Source organism: Fukomys damarensis, unplaced genomic scaffold (assembly GCF_012274545.1).
Source record: "Fukomys damarensis isolate Sample0158 unplaced genomic scaffold, DMR_v1.0_HiC HiC_scaffold_23, whole genome shotgun sequence".
NCBI classification, from domain to species: Eukaryota; Metazoa; Chordata; class Mammalia; order Rodentia; family Bathyergidae; genus Fukomys; species Fukomys damarensis.
In genome coordinates, this window is record NW_022900935.1 from 32,410,023 (window position 1) to 32,430,356 (window position 20,334).

Consider the following 20,334-nt stretch of genomic DNA (forward strand, 5'->3'; position numbering starts at 1 on the left):
CAGGATAAAGCTGAAAGCCACCGGTGACCCCCTCCTACAGACCAGGAGGGCCAAGAGAAGGTGAGGAAGAAGCATTACCACGCCTTCCTGGGGGACAGGCCAGTTCAAAACTGCACAGTATCACTTACATTTAAATATGCTGGCTATGTTTGCAAACACACAAAACCCTGATAAAGGGGCAATGGTCTGTAAGCACTGTGCAGGTAAAGGATTTGCCTACCCACGTCCTTCGCTTCGCAGCCCTCCCCGCGCCAGCCATTTCCCCACTCATGCAAAGTTATGCTTTCACCAGGCTCCTCTTCATTCACCCAGATATCTGAGCCCTGCAGTGTGCCAGGTCCTGTCTCCCTGGACATGGCTCCTCCATCAGCCCTTCCCACCCACCAGTGTACAACACGGGACTTTTACTGCACATCAACTGCATGCCAGGAGCAGGGTCCCACACACATGCTAAGGCCGGGAAGGGACACTACTGGTTCTGCGATGGGTACAGTGCGAGGCTGTTCTGCGTAAACCCATAGAAGAGGGTGCTCTGGTCATGGGGAGGAAAATGGAACCAGAGTGGCTGCTCCAGGTCCCTCCCTCCAGTGGGGTCTGGGATGGGGCGCCGCAGGTGGTGGTGGCCTCAGCTCCCCCATCAGGTCAGGGCAGACCCTCCCCCACCAGACGGCAGATGGGTTCCAGAGGGCAGTGATGTTTCCGTGGTCCTGACAGGCTTGGTCACAGCCCACTTCCTCCCCTCCCCCAGGCTCAAACACTTGGACCTTGATTATACCCTGGATAGGGCCCCAGTAACCAGCCTGCCAAATAATGAGACCATGGACCAGGCCACAGTCAGTGCTGGATTGGAACCAGTCTCTCCACTGCGTGCAACGACAGCTTCTTTCCTCGTGAAGAGAACACTGTGGCGACACATGTTCGGTGCTAGAAACATTTTCAAAGAGAAAGCGGGGGGGAAAGAAGCCATCTGTGTGTCTCAAGCTCTGGATGGGCGCACTGGCTTCCTGAGAAGCTGCAGCCCCAGAGGCCCCAGCCCCTGACCTCAGCCCTCCCGGGGAGAGGTGCTCCAGGACAAACTCGCTGACTCACCGGAAAAGGGTGGCGCTGTGGCCAGCACCTGTGCTTCAGTGGTGGCTGCGGGCGGGGGCTGGCTGCAGCGCCTGCCCAATCCCCGACCCCAGGGTGAGGAAAGGAGGGGGCCGGGATGCTGGGCTTTTTGGTAAAGCCAAGAAAACTTAATAGTCTGAGAGAACTCAGGCCCCTGGAAAGCCTTCTGCAGCCCAGCATCCTCATCCTTTTCACACAGGCTTTTGTGGACTTCTTTTCCAGTAACTAATTTTTTTCTAAATGTTGTTAGAATAAAGGCTCTACAGTGAAGGCCATTTCAGTTCCAACAGCAGCTCCGGCCAGGGCTGTCCCATTCCTGGACAAGGCCCTCCAATGGCTTAGGCGGCCCAGCTCACACCTACACTGGAACCACAAAAGTATTATTTACCAGCACTTTACAGAAGAGGAGGCAAACGGTTACAGAGTCTAAGCAACCAGCTCGAAATCACAGAGCTGGCCTTTGCTGCATGCAGAGCCAGGGTGCCAGGACGGCCAAGGGGAGGTGAGGAAGAAGCATTACCACACCTTCCTGGGGGACAGGCCAGTCCAAACCTGCATAGTATCACTTACATTTAAAGATGCACAGCTATGTGTGCAAATACACAAACCCCTGATAAAGGGGCGATGGTCTGTAAGCACTGTGCGGCTAAAGAATTTGCCGATGTCCTTAGCTTCTGTAGCTGCACAGCACAGACACCAAATATGTGAAGAATGAAAGACCAGACGGACTAGATGAACATCTGGGAAAAACAAACATCTGCCATGACCCAAGGTGTGTTTCTGGAGAAACTGTCCTCCTGAACTGATACTACTAGGACAGTCTCAATAGAAAGTGGTTGTTTCAACGGAGTAAGCATGTATTTCAGCCCAGCTTGCAGAAGCCTCAATGGCCAGCTTAGAAATAAAGAAGCTCTCTGCCAGGGTGTGGCTGGATCCTCCCAGAAGAACAGATAAGAGCCACTCACAATTAGAAGCAACTGGCTGCACACAAAAACCCAGGGTCCAGGCCCCAGCCACCCCCACTGGAATCCTGTTTATCCTTGGCTAAGCAAACAGGAGTCTGTCTCAGATAATTCAAAGGTCAAATGTACACTTGTAAGGCCTGATAAAATCACCAACAACCCTGAATTACGGGAGACCAAATAATAAAATATTTCTACACAGATATGCAGGACAGGCAGATGAATTAGAACTGGGCTATCTTCTATTATCCTGTTAGCACCCACCCCTCTGAGACATGGGCCAGTGATGCTCCTTTGGATTCTACACCACATCCTGCCCACCCGCTCCCCAACCCCTTTACAAAAGGCAAACACTGAGTAGGGAAATGATCAACAGGCTTCCAGCCTGAGAGGCCTCAAAAGTTGGCAAAAGCTGGGTTTGCTAAGGACTGAGCCTTATCTTACATGTCTCTGAGGACACTTCACATGTGGAGCTCCATCGATATGTCAAAGACCTACTTCAGAAAAGAAGGCAAACACCAAGGCCTGGGCTCAAAACAAGCAGCCAAACTCAGACTTGCTCTGACAGCAGGAAGACCTCAGAGAGTGGTCAGCTGTGTAAGACTGCACGCGATGAGTGCAAAGAGGTGGGCAGCCTCTGGATGCTGCTGGCCACTCCTTCTGCTAACAAATGTGAGCTGTGAACTTACAACCCTCAGTTTATAGGATCCACTACAGCCCTACGCCCAGAAGCTCCAAGGTAATTACATGACATTTCTTAGAAATAAGTGCTATCTAGGCCGGGCGCGGTGGCACACGCCTGTAATCCCAGCACTCGGGAGGCTGAGGCAGGAGGATCGCTGTGAGTTCAAGACCAGCCTGGGCTACATAGTGAGTTCCCGGTCAGTCTCAACTACATAGTGAGACCCTGTCTCAAAAAAAAAAAAAAAAAAGTGATATCTAAATTGACACATGAAAAACAAATAGGATTCCCCCAGGAAGAGAAAAAATAGGGCAAAGTGCTCCAAAAGGTGGAACAGTCTGTGCAAAGCCCCTGAGGCAGGAAACTTGCTCAGAGTTACCATCTCAATCCAACAACAAAAATTCTAGGCCATAATTTCTATTTCAAAACACAGAAGCATTCCCAAAAGTCCTAATGTACACATCTACCACCTTCTCTCTTCTCCCTGCTGGTCACCTCTGCATGTCTACAGTAGTCTTCCCGGTATAGCAGCTCCTAATCCCTGGACAGTTCCATGGACCTTCAGTTTACGGTCCATGCCATACCTCCCCCCGGCCCCAGGTCACCCCAGCTGCCTGTCCACGTCTCCAGAGCACACGAAGCAGGGTCAGAGAAGACACACTCCCTAACCAGAAGAAAAGAGCAAACTACACAGCAGGAAGCAGGACGTCCTCCTGGGTGTGGAGATCTTCACTCATCCCTAGATCCCCAGCAGCAGGCCACAGACCCCCCACTCCTTGGTACCAGAAAGAGCGTTCAGGGGCAGAGAGCAAGAGGAGACACTTCGCTGGCCCTTCTGAAGGGCACAGCGAGTACTGGGGGACAAATATTTCCAACCTAAAGACACTTGGCTTTCTTGGCCATCTGCTCCCCTCCTCTCCACCAAAAGCAGACTTCAGGAAAAAAAATGAATCAAGTTTTACAAGCTTCCCTATTTACCCAGGGCTACAAATCTATCAGTGAGGAAGCTTTTAAAATAAACTCTCTCCTAGCACTGCTGTCACTTCCTTTCTTCAGTTTGCCACCACCTCAAACCTACACACACACAAACACACATGCATGCGCAAGCATACACACACACACACACTCACACACACACACTCACACACACACACTACACCTTCAATGGCTTTCTTCAACCTTGGCTGAAGATCCTCACTTGGTCTGAAGGAGGAATCCCAAAATTTGAACACACACCAATCCACATTACTACTTCCTGCTTTTCACTCTACTCCTCTCATTCATGTTTCTAAAGATGCCCGGATGTGTGCCCATGAACACTGCTTAACTGTCAGCCCCTGATTCCTTCATTCCAGAAACATCTGCTAGGCAACTTCTAAGATTCTCTGCATCATTTTTCTCAGACAGCGCTGCAAATTGAGTACAGCCCCCCTTCTACAGATGGAGACACTGAGGCTGGGAAGTTATGCCACAGCCACGGGTTACACCATGAGCAGAGGCCCAGCCCACATGGGGATAATAACCCAGGCTGCTCCCCTTCAAAAGCCTCTGTTCACATCTTGGTTCCCCAGCACCTCATATTTATGAGATACCAAAAGCAAATAGCTGTAAATATCCAATCTTGAATGCTAAAGGCCATTTTTAACTGGTGCTTCAAAAAGCACAAAGACAAGGCTGAGCGTGGTGGCTCACACCTATAATCCCAGCACTCGGGAGGCTGAGGCAGGAGGATTGCTATGAGTTCGGGACCAGCCTGGGCTACATAATGAGTTCCAGGTCAGTCTCAACTACATAGTGAGACCCTGTCTCAAAAAAAAGCACAAAAACAAAAGCTCCAGAGAGTGGATCCTGTGCTTCAGCCTGAGAGCAAGGTTCAGGGTGGCTTGAGACACAGGCAGCCAGCACAGCTTTCCCAGGTCAGAGGCTAACTCCTGGGCATCACCAGGGGCCAGGTGTTGGTTTCAACCCCTTGCTTGCACAGCACTTTGGGCAAAGACAAGTGAGACCTGGCTGTCTTCCCCTTAGGGCTTCAGGCCTCCAAATAAAGTGACTATGTGTGAAGAACCTCTTGACTTCTCTGTTGGCCACATTGTGAGTTCCCAGAAGCTTGGCCAAGGAGGGGATCAGACTTGCTGGAGTTCGAAAGCTCCCATCTTCCTGCTCCTACTCCAAGGCTGCCTAAGTTCCATATTCCTGGCCTGTGGTGGAGGCCCCTAGAAAGCATTCCCCAGAGAAACAAGGGCAAGAAGGGTTTGCTCCATCAGTAAACTGACTGACTGCATTCATCCTGAATTCTCTGGCTGGCTTTTAGGCCTCCAAATCCGTAAACTGATCCTACTTTCTGATCCATCTTCCTCCCAATCGAGGCTCCTTCTTCCTGCCTGTTAGCACCCCATATCACCCCCAAACCTCCACAATGAGCCACCTCATTCCCCCAGCTCTCAAGTCTCCTCAGTCAGAGAGCAAAACTCACATTCATCAAGAAAAGAACACTCAGGGCTGGTGATTTAGCTCAATGGTTCCGCCGCCTGCCTCGCAAGCCCAAGGATCTGAGTTTGATCCCTGGTACCAAAAAAAAAAAGAAAGAAAGAAAAAAGAACACTCTACAAAGTCAGAGCTTTTATCCATCTTTCCTCCTGGGAATTCCCAGGGTTGAAGAAAACACTCTGTACAGAGCAGGAAGTGGTTTTTCACACATGCTAGGGTCTGCGATCTCCCCAGAACTCATTCACCATGGTGTTTCCTCACTGGATTCAGTCTATTACTGTTTATTGTTTCCAGGGTGTTGGTCAGAAAAACCCCTGAAGATGAAAGACTGGAGGAGACCCTCAAAGAGAACTCTGTGACTCAACTCCTCCAGCTGAAATCCAACCTCCTGCTCACAGCAAAACAAGAGCTGCAAACATCATGAGATGCCTTCTTCCAGAAAGGAAGAGTTCTTACCAGCCCTTGCCACTAAACCCAGTGCAGGCTCTCCACTAAAGTCCCTCACACTCTACAGAAGGCCTTCTCGGATTATTTTCCTTCAAAACCACGCAATTTACACATTGAGTGTCTTTACTTTCCAAACCATTCAGAATTAGGGAAAGGGGGGAAAACCACGTCTGTTTCTATTTGAAACTGTCAAAATTAGCATTCAGTAATTAAAAATCACACCCTTTCTCTTAATAACCTAACCAGCATGATACAATCAGGTTGTGCCAACTCTTTAATCTAATTGACTAATTACAGATTTTAATTTAGTCAGTTACTGAACAACTGTTGACAATTTGTTTTCATTAGGGACAGAACAGAATAAATATTTAGGCTTCCAGTCACAAAGACTCCTGCAATCCACTCGCCACCATGACCCCAACTTCAGAGCGGGAGCTCCGGCTCCATCGGTATCTTCAGACTCGAGGGTCCACACTGCTCTCCAGCCACACCTCGGCAACCACCTGCACCCAAAAGACCTTTCCACACCCCCTCTTCAGGCAAAACATTAAGTACAAACAGCAGCCTCCACTCCCAAAGAACAGGCAATTCCCAAATTCACACACGTCACTCAAGAGGTGGCAAACACTTAAACGTTGTGAAGAAAAATAAACGCAACGCTACGTGTCACTGGCTTTTAAGCAACAAAATAAGTTAACAATCAAAATAGGTTTATCTGCATTCATTTCACTGAGAAGCAAACTGTCACTGACATCTTTGTTTTTCTTTTTTTTTAAAGACACGTTTACAGGTTTGTGCGATGAAATGATTCAATTCTTTCAAAGTACAATTTTCTCCAAGGTCCCATTTCCCACAGCCATTTGAAAGTTTGTCAGATGAGCAGTATGGCTCAAAGACTAGAAGTGGGGCCCTAGGTTCAAATCCCAAATCCCTATTTAATGACTTTGTAACCATGGGCCTGTGACTTCTCTGCTCACAATTTCAGTCTTCTCATTCAAGAAATGGGCTGATGGTCAGCTGGGGATTTACTGCCTTGCAAGCTCAAGGTTCTGAGTTCGATCTCTGGTACCAAAAAGAAATGGGCTGAAGGACAGGTACAGTCCCATACACCAGCACTCTTGGAAGCTAAGTGAGAAGGATCACAAGTTGGAGTCCCACCTAACCAACCCAGCAAGACCCCATCTCATAATATAAATAAATAAGGCTGGTAGAGCATTTCTGGGTTTAATTCCCAGTACCAGAGACACACAGAAGTGATCAAGACAGCCCCTGCTTGTAGAATTTAACAGGGATTAAACATCATGCCCACCCACAGTACCTGGGTAAATGTGCAACAAATTCTAGCCGCCACCGTTTCAGAACTCATTTGTGTATCTCTCACTGTCCCTGTGCTACAAACTGAGAAACTTCCTGGGGTCTCAGAAAGAACACAATGACCCATGAATGATACGCAGCTATGAAATTTGTTGAAAAAGTCAATTCCTGGACTTGCTGTCCAGGGACCCCTATCATGAGTTTAGAAAGGCAGGGAACCAAGGATTTCTCCCTCGGCAAGTCCACAGGAAGCAGGGGGCCTGCAGCATCCTGTGCAGATGGGAACTTCCCACCTGGGGCTGCCCATCCTCCAACCTGTGAACCTCCCCAAGCAGTGAGGCCTTCTTGACACTGCCTGGGAAGCAGTGGCTGCTCTGCAGAAGGGCTTGGGTGTCACCCCAGACAGAACCATGCATTCTGAGCATCCCAACTCCCGGGAAACCATGAGAGACTTCACTCTCCAAGACTGGACCAAGACTGTGCCAGGACAGTCAGACAGTGCCTCCTATGCTGCTAGGTGGGCAGGGAAGCAGAGCCACAGGGTGAGGTCCCCAGCCTACCAGGTTTCTGGAAAACCTGATGGTCGCTGAGCACAGTGGCACACTCCTATAATCCAAGCACTCTGGTAGGCTGATGAAGGACCAGAAGTTGGAGCCCAGTTTGGGAAACTCAGCAACTTAGCAAGACTTTATCTCAAAATAAAAAAAATAGCCTGGCGTGGTGGCGCATACCTGTAATCCCAGCACTTGGGAGGCTGAGGCAGGAGGATCACTGTTGAGTTCGAGACCAGCCTGGGCTTCATAGTGAGTTCCAGGTCAGTCTCAACTACAGAGTGAGACCCTGTCTCAAAAAAATAAAAAATAAAAGGGCTGGAGATATAATTTAGTACAAAGCCTTAGGGTTCAATCCCCAGTGCCACCAAAAAACTGACTGTGAAAACTTGGGCCATTGCTGATATTTCTTAAGCTCAGTGACAAACAGATCTGCCTCACCAATATGGACCCCAAAATTCCCAATGCTTTTTGTTCACTAAAATTCTACCAACGTGCTAAGCTTGCACCGCCCCCTTCCCAGTGGCTAAGAAGCTTTAATCGTGACTACATCATTCTTATTTTCCATATCTCTTCATGAAAATCAATGGTGACTCAGTGCATTCCATCTCTCTGCAAACAGTATTTCCAAGTAGAGACCATGGAGATGATAAGGCACTCAGAGGGCCATGTAATGAAGAGATGGGAACCCTTTCTGTGTGTTACACAGATCCAAAGTCAGATGTTTTCTTCCTGGATGAGGTCATTAGAGCCAGCCTGTCCCCTGGCTTGTGGAGAAGCTGTGAAGACCGGCACAGTATAGAAGCCTGTGGCCCCCAGGCAGAAATGCAGCCAGCCTGTCTCATTCAAAACCCACTCCACTGAGTCGACCACTCCAAGCATCGACCCATCCAGGATGGGTGACCAATTAATTCGGCAGAAAAAGTGGCCAATTTAGTGCTAATTCTTAAGAAGGCAGCGTGATATTCTAGTGAAGAGTGCATGAGAAAAAAGACATACCTAGATTTTTTTGTTGTTTTGCCAGGGCTTAAACCTGGAGGGCTTTGTACACGCTAGGCAAATGCACTACCACTGAGTTAGATCCCCAGTCCTCTTTATTTTATTATGAGCTGGAGTCTCGTTAAATTGTCTTCCAGGCTGGCTTTGAACTCACAATCCTCCTGCTTCAGCCTCTGGTGTAGCTGGGATTACAAGTATGTACCACCACACCCGGCCACCCTAGCTTTAAATCTTCCTTCAACTTTACTGAATTCCTCAAAGTAACTCCATTTCCTTATCTACACAACACGAATAGAAACAGAACTTAACCCACAGGGCTATCAAGTACAACTTGAGATAAAACCTAAGGCATCAGAACAGTGTCTGGCACACAGCACTCAATAACAACTTGCTGTTATTAATTCTTCATTCATGAAATAAATGGGGCCAGTGACCTGTCCCTTACCTTGTCCCAATAAGGAGGGAAATGAATAGGTACACTTTTTTTAAGGGCCGAGGCCCACAGTAAATGCTCAATAAATACTAGTTTCCTCACTAAATGAGATTAATTATTACTAAGCTATAATGTTGCCATTTACCAATTTATCCCTCACCAAGAAAGCATCCTGACTCCCCACAGTTCAGTCCCTATGGAAGACTGCCACCATCCAAAGTCACAGGGATCGGACACCAACGCTGAGACTTCCACCCAGTTTCCTCTCTTTAAACTCCCACTGACGAAGATGCTGCTAGCAAAATGATGCCAAAGAAAGTATGTGGCGACAGTCAACTAGATTTAAGTTCATTTTCTGTAGCTTGGGGTCAGAATCGACTGAAGCACTCTGGTGATCAAGTTTTCTCCAATTCCCTATTCCACGCATTAGCTCGCTGACAGAAATTCACTGCGGTATTTAAAGTGGCAGCCATCACAACTAACTCAAATTGTATTGGCTTCCCCAATGCTGAAATGCTCTGCTGAAACCATCAATTGGCCAATTCAGAGATAACGTGGAGGCTGAAATTCCCTGTCATGCTGTAAACCCCCCCTCAGAAGCAGCTCGCCCAGAGCTGCGGGCCAGAGCTGCCTAGTGTAACCCAAGAGGGCTGGTAGGGCAGGATCTGGCGGGCGGAAGGGCGGTGCTGCCAAGAGGATGGGCCTCCAGAGAGAGGATAACATTTTCTACTGGAAGCCTTCTAAAAGACAGTGCACACGCCTGACACCAGGCCTGCCCACTGGGCCGTCTGCCCCCTCAGGGCAGGCTGGGCGGCCAAAGCCACAGCCAGCGCGCGGCCTCTCCCAAAGAAAGCTGCAAGATTCCTGAAGGATGGCACAGACACAGGCAAGGCGCCCGCGCCAGACTCTTAAGTAAGGTTTTCTAGAGCCAGTGGCCATGGACTGGCTGCCTCTCCACCCCATGCTAAGCCTTGGTTTCCCCACACAGGAACTGAGAGGCTTCGGCCTAAAAATACATTCCGTGATTTAATGGCCGTTCAAATTCAAAACAGCCTTCTCAAAAGGGGACCACGACACAGACGGCATGTGTACATTCCCTCGTCCGAATACCAAGAAGCTAGAGAAGCACAGAGAACCTGGCCCGGTTTGGGTACCGCACTGCAAGGGAGGAACAAACCAAGGCACAGAGAGGCCAAATGACTCGCGCGAGGCCCAAGGTCATCTGAAGGGATCAGCCTGGTCACCCTGGCCCAAATCTTGTGTGTGCTCCATGACTGCATTAAGTCCGCAGCACCCGAGGACACAGAGCCTGGCTGGCAGCAGCACTCAGGACGGATAGTCGCCAACCTACCGTGATCCACCCAGCCCTCAAAACACTGCAGTGGCATCCTGGTGTGGGAGGCTATCACCCCAGAGCCTCCTCTCTCAAACGGCCTCTGTCCCAGGCACTGAAAGGGTCCTGGGACTGCTGTGCTTAAGGTCAGAAGACTGTGAAACACAAGCAAAGTGTCAGCACTTCACCTGAACCCCCACACAAAGCCTGCCCCAGGAGCTGTGCAAACAGATGTCACTAGGAGGGGACAGAGGATTTGGGAGGCTGGGCCTACCTAGGTCAGACAGGATGTCCTGCCACCTACTCTCAGGATCCTCTCTGCAGGATACGGACAACACCCTGGGGGGCCGAGGACCTCTCAATTGCAGACAGGCAGAAGCTGCCTCAACCTCAGCTGGCAGGGCAAGCTGCAACCTGGGCCTTGTCTAGGATCTCCACGGGCTCTGTTCTGAGAAGCAAGGGCATCCTGCCACTCAGGCACCCACATTCCCTACACAGCCTCTGGAGTGTGAACCAGCCATGACCCCCACCCCTTCGAGTGGGGGCTACTGCTAGTCACACACAGCATGCAGTGAGCACCTGCTGAGTGTCCGACACAATAAAAACAGCAGCAAACCAGAGAGACAAACACCCTGAGTACCCACCAAGCTCCACCCCAGAGCATGAGATGCAGTGGGGAGAGAGTTTCCCCACAACTCTCCAAGTAATAATCATTTCCTTCTTATTATAGATCTGGAAACAGGCTCTGAAATTGCTTATCTCTTGACCCAAGTCACCCAACCTGAAAAACCAAGATCCTGCCTCAGCTCTCTCTGAGCCAGTGTCTTTCAAATTTTAGGCTGAGACTCACAATGAGGTAGATTTTCATGGCAAAAACCCAGGGACACATACATTTACAGGCACTCATAAGTCACTGAAAACCAACATTTCCAGAAACAATACTTATGTTGACTCTGCAGCACAGTGTTTCCTTTTTTGTAATTGCCAGTCATGACCCACTAAGTTGATTTCGCGATGCACTAATGGGTCACAACTCCCTTTGCAAAACAATGCTTTTCCATGCACCACTTGTCCATCTTCATTAAAAAGTGTCTTGAACGTGCTTGATGCCTGGGCAGGGATCAAATCCTTCTCATTTCTCAGGGCACAAGAATCTGGCTCACTGACCTCAGGGTTTATTCAAGACTCTACAGTAGGGCCCAGAGACATGAGTATCGGGGATGAAGATGAAGTTCCTGCCCTCAAGGAGTTTTCCGTCCAGAAGGCAGAGAGGAAGTGACAACTTCAACTCAAACAACCCTTCTAGGAAGCAAGTCACAATACAGAAAGAGTTAGGTTAAATTTCAAGGTTCCTGAGGGAAGAAGAAAGGGTGGTCTTCCCTTGGGGTTGCAGTAGAGCAATTTTCCAGGCTGGCTGTGCCAACTGGAAGGACCAGTTGGCACAGGAGTAAAAATGTCCCTCTCACATGCTATAGCACCAAACATGACCACAGGCAGAGCCCAAGGCAGCTGAGAACAGAGCTGCTCCAGGGCCCTAGAACAAGTGGCTGGGAGAGGAAAAAAACTGGCACTGAGGGAAGGACATGCCAGGCACCAGCCAGGGGCATCTACACACCATTCAATCATCCTCTCAAGCACCAGGACTGCCGTGGAGGCTGCCTAGGGGACCCCGCCAGCTCCATCGCTTGCGACCCAGAGAATCAACAGGTGAGAGAGCACACGATGGGCTTCACTAATGTCCACTCACACCAAGACCCTTCTGCTGCCTCCCCTCACATCAGTCACTGAGAACACTGGCCACTGAAAACACAACTGCCCCCCAGCTGGAGGTGAGGAACAAAGCAGCACTGGGGCACAGCTCAGGGGTAGAGCATCTCCCTAGCAAGCACAAGGCCCTGGGTTGACTACCCAGCACTGCGAAAAACAATAAAAAATTAAATGGACAGCACTTACACTGTTCCAGGCACTACCATGTACACAGCGTGTGTGTGCACACTCATGTAATCCTCATGACAGTCTTCTACAGTGGTTAAGTAAACTGTATTAACCATTTTCCACCTGATGCACAGAGGTTAAGGTGTCCAAGTTCACAGAGCTAGAACATACAGGAAGTCAGCATGAGGCAAGTGAAAGAGCCCAGACTGGGTTCGGAGGCTTCAGTCCTATTGGTTTCCTCTCCCGGCCTCAGTTTATCAAGTTGGACAATGACCAGGTGACCTCCAGTTCCACCATCTGCAACCCTGCTGCTTTTATCTAGGATCAGTGCACATCCCACCACCACACCAGGGTGGGATTGTTTCCCACCTCCCTGTCCTGACCCTCTCTGCATGGTGGTCCCCAGAGCAAAGTAATTCCACGTGACTCTTTCTAACCGCATCTCACGTCCTGGGCTGCATCTGGCTCTTCAGTAGACACAGCAGGGCAATTGCCTGGCTGCTGGGACACTCAGCAGTACCCTGAACACCTGCTCTACAGAGGGGCCAACTGACCAAGGCTTTGGGCTGACCTAGAACTCCAAGAGAAAGGCCGATGTCATAACCAACTTCCCAGGGACCCCAATGGCCAACTCAACCCTCCTCAAGGCTCATTCTGGGACTCCCTTGCTCAGGCAGAAAGTCAGGGGAGGCCTGAGCACCTGCCAGCACAGGGTAATGCCAAAGTAGATGGCACAGGATCTCTAACTCAGGACTGCCCATCTGCTCATTCCTATCAACAATTACACAGCACAACCAGCTTTCCCTGGTTTGTTTTCCTGGCCTTCCTCAGCCACACCCACTGTGGGCTGCACAAGACAGACCTTGAGAATGAAGGTCCCCATAGTTAACGGGGGCATGAGGCTGAAATTCAAACCTAGACCACTGCTGATGACAAGTCACAAGCCCTTTGGGCCTTACTGTTCAGCTGTGTGGTGACACATGCAGGCGTGGCACGGGACCACTCTGTCCAACATAGATAAGGCACACAGATGCTTCAGGGCGGGAGGTATCAATGCCAGCCTGTGGCAGGACCACCATTCCTGCCCTTCACAGGGATGAGACAAGATGGCTGGGGAGGGGGGAAGGCACCCCACAACACCTCAGGGGAACATCGGCACAGGAGGGCATCACTGGGAAAGCCCTAGGGTCAACTTGCCTTCCCAGACAAACATTTTATTAAAAGTTTTTCTGGAAAAACTTCAGGGCTTAAAAGGCAAAGAAATAAACTCACCAAGCACTAGCCACAGAAAGATAAGCACCTCACGTGTACGGTATCACTTAACCCTCACAGCAACAACATGGAGGAATCACCACTCCCCATCACACAGATGGGGAAACTAAGGGTCCCAACGTCCACCCCGCCCGGAAATGACCAGATTGAGGATGAATTCAGTGTGAGTATAAGCCATCAGCCAGAGCCCAAACCCTTCAACAATTCCAGAGGATTCAGGGCCCAGGGAAAGAAAAGCACAACATGCAGGGACACATTCCTACAACTCATCTCACTGAGACCACAGAAAACCCCTCTACCCTGGCAAATCAAAAACAAACAGTCATGATTCTCTACCTGCCGTCAGCACCCAGCAACAGCTATTAAAGGAGTTTGTGAATCATCGAATGCACTTGTGCCATAGTCAAAATTATTACCAAGCTAAAAGAGATTAGTTTTTCTAAATATTCTAAACCCTCAGGTGCCATTATAAAGGCTACCGCTAATATAACATTTCTGTTATCCTGGTAGACAGGCCTCAAGCACACACCCCACCAGTTCCCTCTCATGACTCAAATGCACCCACTCACATACAAAGGTGGGAGGCTGAGGCATGGGCCGTCACCCCGGGCCCAAGGTCCCCACTACAGAACTGCCTGCTTACAAAACGGAGTTGACCTAAGAGACTGCAGGGAGAGCTGGGTGTCTCCTGGCTCCCTTCAAATGTTGGCTGGCACAGAGCGAACTCTCTGTCCAAGTTTGCAAATGCTTAGCTAACAGAGATGGCATTATGCAAAAGGCTAGCGCACACTGCTGGTCTGGGAGTTCAAATGAAGTGACCACTGCCAAAAACTTTGTTTGGGTCCCCACTGCTCCCCCCACCCACCTCCCTGCCTTGAAATAAAGGGCAAGGATTTGCAATTTGGGGTCTTGCTGCCACTTGAAACCCATTAATAATGGTGGCCACACTGCCTGAGTTCTGGCAACATGCAATTCCAGTTCATCATTTAATGTTTAATTAGCTACTGATGGAAGAGTCTGGCAGCCTCTGGGGTTAAGAGGAATTGCAGAAAACGGGGTAGGAGCCCAAAGAGGGGATTCAATACAAAGTACAAGCTCCAAAGGAATGGGGGAGGGGGGAAAAACTATGCCTATGTTTTGTTTTTTAATCTGCCACACAAGGGTGCCAAGGGTCAGAGCCAAAGGCAGGCTGTGAACTTGCCAGGACCTCTGGGCAGATAGCTAGGCTGGCTTATCGCGGGGGACAACACTCCCCAGCTCTCTGGAGCCCAGCTTTGGACCTCCTCCTCCTACTCCTCCCAGTGGGCTCTGAGGGGCGTGGACACTCCCTGCTGGCAGGAACCTCAACTCAGCACATCCAATGAGAGCCCTCTCAAATATCACTTTGCTATTTCAAACCCACCAAGGACGCTGGGCCCCTTCCACACAGCCACAAATACCTCAGCGTCCACCCACACCCAAGACTAGGGCACTTTCCTGCATTAACCAAACCTCCTGGAGACCGTCTCCCAGCTGGAGATGCAGGAGGGATCAACAGAGTCCTGCAGGATGCAAGCACAGGGTGAAGGAAGCGGCCCAGCTGAAAGGGGCCGTGGATCTTCAGAACAAGGAAACTAAGGCCAGCAGAGAAAACCTGCCAAGGTATAGGAAGTCACGTCCATAACACAGGAGGGCCTGGGATTTGGAGGAGCAACCATGAACCTCCTGAAACTACATACAAAGTCTCTTTTACAGGAACACATGCATTTTCTGGAAAGAAATTCCACGGCTTTTATCACATCTCCCTTGCCAAAAGGAAAGAGCCACAGCACCATGATGGCCTTTTTCCCAAAGGACAGGCCTCACCTCTGCCAGGCACTGTGCGGCTCACCACGCAGGACACTCCAGTTTCATCCCCAACACTGTCTTCTTCTGGGACATACCCAGGGCACCAAACAGGTCCTAGGCACACTGGGGGTCGAGGTGAGCCCCCTCCGTTTTACAGGGATCATCTACTGAATGAGCGCTGACAAAAGCTGAGCCTGGAACTTGAAAGACAGGAAATCTCTAGTCCCAACTCTGCCACCTCCTAGCTACCTGCCCTTGGACAAGGCCCCAAAACTCCAGACCTCAGTTTCTTCATCTGTGCAACAGGGTGAGACTTAACAAAACCCAGCCCGTAAGGCAGCTGAGAGGCCCAAGCATAAGCACATCTGCGAAAGTTTTACAAAAAGCTGAGAAGACCAGACCCTGCAGTGCTTCCCAGCACTTGATTCTCCAGCCACTGACCTATCCCATGCATTTCTTGCCACCAAAAGAAGACACAAAACTAGATCCCGAGAGGAGAAAAAGAACCACCACGGATGGTCCAAGAAGGCATCGGAAACCTTCTGCCTGCAGAAAGTCCAAGAAATAGGCATGTATACATAGCTGGGAGCATCTGTTCTTCAAAAGGCCGGGCCAAGCCAGATCAGTGTGGAAAGGAATCCGGTAGAACCCCCCAGCAGGACTCCATGAGCCCCCTCAGCATTCTGAGACGCTCTGCTCCAGCCTACAGGGAAGAGCAAGGATATCACACAAGGACCTGGGATCCTCCCATGGCCTTGGGCACTCCTAATTTAGGGCAAACCCATTTCTCAGAAAAGTCCACTTCAGACCCTGAATCCCCAGCATTCTAGGTTGTATGTGGTCAACATCAGGGCTCCCATGGCCTTGGGCACTCCTAATTTAGGGCAAACCCATTTCTCAGAAAAGTCCACTTCAGACCCTGAATCCCCAGCATTCCAGGTTGTATGTGGTCAACATCAGGGCTAATAAACAATGAGCCAAGAAAACCCAAATGGCCAGGTGTGAGGGAAAAATAGACAGTGACTCAAATAAAAACTCACCAAGTCAAGGACAGTTCATGCCCCTCCCTGCTGAGCTGCTGAACTCTTTCCAAGCCCAACAGTCTAGCCTTGATGTCTTTGATTAAAAAAAAAAAACAACAACAACAACAAAAAACACAAGGCCAGTTAACACTCTTACTTACACTTTATTTGATTTCTAAAAAGGATGTTAAGGCATGAGCTGGGTGTGGTGGCTCATGCCTATAATCCCAGCACTTGGGAGGCTGAGTCAGGAGGATCGCTATGAGTTCAAAACCAGCCTGGGCTACATAGTGAGTTCCAGGTCAGTCTCAACTACATAGTGAGACCCTGTCTCAAAAGAAAAAAAAAAAAAAAAAAGGTAACTAGATGTTAAAATCACATTGCTGAAGCTCACTTACAAAATGTAAGCCAAGAGCCGGGCAAAGTGGCTCATGCCTATAATCCCAGCAACTTGGGAGGCTGAGGCAGGAAGATTGTTGTGAGTTCGAGACCAGCCTGGACTACATAGTGAGTTCCAGGTCAATCTCAACTACACAGTGAGGCCCTGCCTCATTAAAAAAAAAAAAAAAAAAAAAAAAAAAAAAATGTAAACCAAGAGAACATCTTGCAATGGGCTCTCCCAGCCCAGGTTACTCCAAGCCCAAATCACCTACCCTGACTCCTTCATTGTATTAGCGTATGTGCTTCCTATTCACAAGGCACTATAGGAGCTGGAGAGGTCTCTACCACAGAAAAAATTAACAAGCTGCAACTGGAAAGACAAACCTGAAGAAGTCAGCCGGAATGGTGCAAACAAATGATACCTGCCGGAAGCCTGTGGGTCTGCGGCAGGCAGTATTACAGCCAGCCTGGGACCTGTGTCTGCATCCTGACTCTACCACTGTGATTAACCTCTCAGAGCCTCAGCTTGTTCACCTACAAGACACAGTCAGCAACATGTGCTCTCTCCCTGCAGACGGCATGAGGGACCCATTCCACAGCGGTTAGTGCACAGCCCAGCACGCGGAGCGTCAACAGGGACTTCACATAGGTGACTCGCGAACAAGGAGATGGAGGGGGCTGAAAACCCACATGAAGCCCTCCAAGAAGGGAGAGATGAAAAGATGGAGAGAGAAACACGTGCCAGGCAAGACGAAGGAGTTTAGTAGGAAGCTATCACAGTGATTCTAGCAAGAAGGAACCAAGGCTAACTAGATGGTGCACGTGGAAATGGGAAACCAGATGAAGATTTGAGGACAGAGAGAAAAGGGCATTTCTTTTCTTAGTTTTCTGCCTCGGTGTACGTGTGTGGTAATAAGGATCAAACCTTCAGGCCAGCCAGCACTTTACCACAGAGCTAAAGCCAGTTTTCCTATTGCTTCTCTCCAACTCAATGCCACCCCTTAATTCCTTCAAAATCTCCATTCACCAGGCCAGGAATTTAGCTCAGTGGTTCCGGTGCCTGCCTCCAAAGTGCCAAGGACCCAAGTTCGATCCCGGGTACCAAAAAAATATCTCCATTCACCACTATGTTCCCCCGCCCTCATAACCTGACTCTCAGGAAACCCGATATAAGATGGATCCCAATCTAGGAAAAAGGAAGATTTTGATCCTCAAATCTATGAATCATGGGACTCCATCAGCATGATCTCATCTCTGGTAGCATCTTCTAAAAGTCCACCACAACCTCAGCAATCTATACATTGTTGTTACCGCCATTCCTCAACAAGTCACACACAGCAAAGCCATGGGCCAGCTTCGGCTGTTCCTGTGTAGCTTCAAGATGGCAGAACACACCGTAAATTACCATGAGGAGAGGCTCACTTTACAGAGCACCAAATCTGCTTAAAAATCATTAGCTTCCCTGAAAGGTACTCTGTAAAAACAGCACAGATCTCAACTGATATCAAGAGACTGTTTTAGCCAGGCATAGTGGTACACCCTGTATTCCACCTACTCAGGAGGCTAAGGCAAGAACATTACAAGTTCAAGGTCAGCCTGGGCAGCTGAGCAAGACCTTGTCTCCAAATGCAATGTCTGTTTTGTTTTTTAACACTGCTTTATAGCGCAAGATGGCACTGAACATACTCTGTAACACAGGCTGGCCTCGAACCTGCAGTGATACTCCTGCCTCTGCCTCCCAAGTGCTGGGATTACAGACATATACCACCACGCCTGGCTCAAAATACAATTTTTTAAAGAGGAATGGGATGTAGTTCAGTGGTAAGCCCTCACCTAATACACGCAAGGCTTTCAGTCCAATCTCCAGTACAACCCCCCAAAAAAGAGAGGCCTGTTTGAAATAGGCACTCCCACCCACCCTCATTGTAGAATGAAACCAGCTGCAGAGCAGTCAGATTAATAGCGTAGGGTTGGCTACCTATGGGTGCTTTTTTTTTTTTTTAAGGCAAGAGTCTTACGGGTAGAAAGGTCAAATTCACCAACTATTTTTACATGGCTGCTGTTCCTCTTAGCCTCTGCCGAGCTCCAACTCAGGAAACCCTATGATCAGCACCCTGGGATTTTCCCAGAAGAACCACATCAGAATGAACCAGTCACCTCCCCCATATACTACTAAAAGTTCACCAGGTCGTAAGTACCACTCACCAGCTTCCTTCACTCTATCCTGGAGGAGCACAAGAACTGGTCAATTTCCTCAGCATTCTCCTCCAAGGGCATTAACTTTTCAGACACAACACAACTCCATCACATCAAATCTGCTCAAAACCAGTGAGCCTCCCGCTCAGTCTCAACTCCTCCTCCTACAGGAGAAATTTTCACCGTGAAAACATTTCATAACATTGGGATTGACCACCTGACATTCACCCAGATGGGCTCTTGTCTGAGGTCAATTTCAAACTCCCCATGCAGGGGATACAGACGGGCTGGTTGAACAGGTGGGACCAACTTCCACACACAGAACACGAGACCATTCTCACCCACTTCATGCCAAAGACCAAGACCAAACAGATCACCTACCAGGTGCCCAAGTGCAGGCACACACAGTCAACCATTTACACAGCCAACAGGAAGCAAAAACTAGGAGAGAAGGAGGCCAGGAAGGACCTTCTGACATCTCCTTTTCCACTTTTTCCACCTGATCTAAGAGCTCACACAGGCTGACTCCAACCCAAGTTGAGTGTTTTGTTGTAATACTGAGTACTGCACCGTTGGCACGGAGCTATATCCATTTATGAGGCAAGGTATTGCTAAGTCACTAAATTGCCAGGCTGGGCTTGAACTTAGAATCCTCCTGCCTCAGCCTCCCAAAGGGTTGGGGTTATAGGCCTGTGCTACTATGCCCATTTTTTTGTTGTTTTTTTTTTTCCCCTGAAGGGGATTGCCACAATAGATGGAAACAGGGCAGATATCTCTCTCATAATAACTTCATAAACCTTAAGAAACTCATGTAAGAAGAAAGTGAATGATAAGCTAGAAAACACCACACCTGATGAAATTCATTATTTTAATATCAAGAATGTTATCTGGAAAATAGGGCAATTGCCCACTCCACCAATATCTCACACAACCTCCCCTCCTATTCCAAAACCAAAGTTTCATAGTTGCTTCTTTCTTGGTTGCAGACATTTTTCTCTTCAGCCAATCCCAAACAGGCTCAACCCCTCCCAGCTAACTGTCCACTCCCAACCCGAACCTCACACTCTAAGCCCTGCACACCACCATTCAATCCTCCAGATAGGTATCTACACTCCTTTGCATAATTACAGCATTGTGAAACACCACTCACCAAGTCAGAACAACAAGTGCAGAGGGTACGGAGCGGAGGGTAGCAACAGCAGAGAGGTGGGTGTACTGCAGAATGGGAAGGCAAGGAAAAAATAAAGACCACTGCCAATTGGCGGTGTGTTTGCTTTTGGTACTAAAGAAGTTAGAGCTATCCAACCCTGTAATTATTGCCAGGATTAAAAATCTGTTACTCACATAATCATGAAAGGCTTTTGCTTCACTTGAATGTTCACAAGT